The sequence below is a fragment of the Quercus lobata genome, unplaced genomic scaffold (assembly GCF_001633185.2).
Source record: "Quercus lobata isolate SW786 unplaced genomic scaffold, ValleyOak3.0 Primary Assembly Scq3eQI_1870, whole genome shotgun sequence".
Taxonomy (NCBI): domain Eukaryota; kingdom Viridiplantae; phylum Streptophyta; class Magnoliopsida; order Fagales; family Fagaceae; genus Quercus; species Quercus lobata.
Window position 1 is genome coordinate 3,033 of NW_022154899.1, and position 3,032 is coordinate 6,064.

A 3,032-nucleotide genomic window follows, 5' to 3' on the forward strand; every position below is an offset into this window, starting at 1 on the left:
CTGTTACCTCTACTTACCACCTATCAGTCAAGTGTCCAACAGAACACGGAGTAAGGCAGTTACAAGGGGACCAACTAGCAGCAAGAGAATGTTACCTGGCCATGTTGGCCATGGATGAACAAGTTCAAGCCATGAATATTGAAGAAAAGAGAGTTGTAGCAGAGCCTACTGAAGCATTGGAAGATATTTCCTTGGATGAAGATAACCCTGAGAGGTGTACCAAGGTCGAAACAGATCTAGAAGAGAAGATTAAGAAGGACCTAGTCCAATTTTTGAAGAAAAATATTGATGTGTTTGTGTGGAGTCATGAGGACATGCCAAGTATAGACCCTAGTGTCATTACCCATCGTCTGAATGTATGTCCTTCCTCCAAGCCAGTGCGGCAAAAGAGGAGGGTGTTTGCCCCTGAGAGAGATGATGCTATCAAAGACGAGGTTCAAAAGTTGATGGTGGCGAAGTTTATTTGGGAAGTGTACTACCCGGATTGGTTGGCCAATGTAGTAATGGTCAAAAAGGCAAATGGCAAGTGGAGAATGTGCGTAGATTTCACTGACTTAAACAAGGCTTGCCCCAAGGATAGTTATCCGCTGCCAGGAATTGACCAGTTGGTAGACTCAACTGCGGGCCACAAGTTGCTTAGTTTCATGGATGCTTTTTCTGGATACAATCAAATAAGGATGGACGAGGCAGAGCAAGAGAAAACATCATTTGTCACCAGTCAAGACTTATTCTGTTATAAGGTGATGTCATTTGGCTTAAAGAATGCAGGGGCGACATATTAGAGATTGGTCAACCATATGTTTCGTCCGCAGATTGGGCGGAATGTAGAAGTCTATGTAGTGACATGCTGATGAAGAGTCAGGACGAGGGAAGGCATCTAGACGACCTACAGGAGACATTTAACACACTGAGACAATATCACATGAAGCTGAATCCTAGCAAATGTGCTTTTGGAGTATCATCAGGGAAATTCCTTGGCTTTATGGTCTCCCACAGGGGAATTGAAGTGAATCCTGATAAAATTCAAGCAATACTGGACATGAAGCCTCTGCAAAATATCAAAGAAATCCAATCCCTTACTGGACGAGTTGCTGCACTCAACAGGTTTGTCTTTAAAGCCATTGACAAATGTTTGCCATTTTTTAAGGTTTTTAGAAAAGCATTCAAATGGACCGATGAGTGTCAGAGAGCTTTCGAAGATCTGAAGGCATACCTTACCATGGCTCCGTTGTTGAGTCCATCAGTGGTGGGAGAGGAGTTATATTTATACTTAGCAGTAACCTCGCATGTCGTGAGCTCAGCATTGATAAGAGAAGAAGATAAAGTGCAAAGACCTGTGTACTATACGAGTAAGGCATTGAGGGGAGCGGAAGGACGATATCCACAAATGGAGAAATTAGCCTTCGCATTGATCACCGCTTCCAGGAAGCTGAGGCATTATTTCCAAGCACATGTCATTAATGTCATGACAGATCATCCATTCAAGAAGGCAATGAATAGACTGGAAGCTGCAGGACGATTGATCCAGTGGGCTGTAGAGCTCAGTGAGTTTGACATTAGATATCAACAAAGGTATGCCATAAAAGCTCAAGCACTAGCAGATTTCATTGCGGAGTTTACCCCAAGTCATGATGAGACAGAAGACAGTAAAAGATGGGTCGTCCATGTGGATGGTTCGTCTACACGACATGCAGGTGGAATTGGTGTGGTCCTACAATCCCCAGAAGGAGACAAACTGAAACATAAGGTTCATCTACAGTACCAAGCAACTAACAATGAAGTTAAGTATGAAGCCCTTCTCAAAGGGCTAGAATTAGCTAAGTCTGTGGAAGCCAAGTCTATACTCGTCCTAGGGGATTCTCAGTTGATCATGGGGCAAGTAAATGGGATGTATAAAGCGAAGGAAGAACGGATGAGGAAATACCTTAGTAGGGTGATGCGCCTTATGAAAAGATTTGAAAAAGCTGACTTCGTTCAAATCCCAAAGGAGGAGAACGTGGAAGCCGATACCATAGCAAAAGAACCCTCAGCAAATGAATCTATGGACGAATCTGATGAAGTTCAGTATATGCCAAGTATAGATATCCCAGAAGTACAACAGGTGGAGAGCAGAGGAAATTGGATGACCTCGATTATATCATACTTGAAAGACGGACGACTACCAGAAGAGAAGGACGAAGCCAGGAAGTTAAGGGTGAGATTGGCTAGGTACGTTCTTATGGATGAAGTGCTATACAAGAGAGGCTTTTCTCAACCTTATCTTAGGTGCTTGGCTCCGGACGAAGCAAACTACGTACTGAGAGAAGTTCATGAAGGAGCATGTGGCAATCACTCAGGAGTCAGGTCACTTGTCCACAAGGTCATCCGTGCAGGGTATTACTGGCCAAATATGTAAGCTGATGCTAAAGCATACGTCAAAGTCTACGACCAATGCCAACGGTTTAGTAACGTCCCCAGATAACCATCAGAATACCTCACCCTGATGGTGGCACCGTGGCCCTTTGCACAATGGGGACTAGACATTTTGGGTCCTTTCCCTCTGGGCACAAGGCAGATGAAGTTTCTAGTAGTGGATTATTTCATCAAATGGGTGGAAGCTGAACCGTTAGCAAATATCACACAACAGAATGTAAAAAATTTCGTGTGGAAGAACATTGTGTGTAGATTTGGAGTGCCAAAGGTATTGGTGTCTGATAACGGACGACAATTTGACAATGCACTCTTCAGGGACTTTTGCATATACTTTGGAATTCAAAACCATTATTCCTCACCTGCAAACCCCCAAGCCAACGGCCAAGCTGAAGTTGCAAACCGATCCTTGTTGAAAATCATCAAGACTCGGTTTGAGGGGGCAAATGGAGTATGGCCAGACGAGTTACCAAGAGTTCTATGGGCGTACAAGATCACAGTGAGAACCCCTACGGGGGAGACTCCTTTCAAGCTAGCCTATGGAAGCAATGCAGTCATACTTGTAGAAGTACATATGGTCAATCACAAGGTGATGATGTATCAAGACAAGGATAATGAGGAGC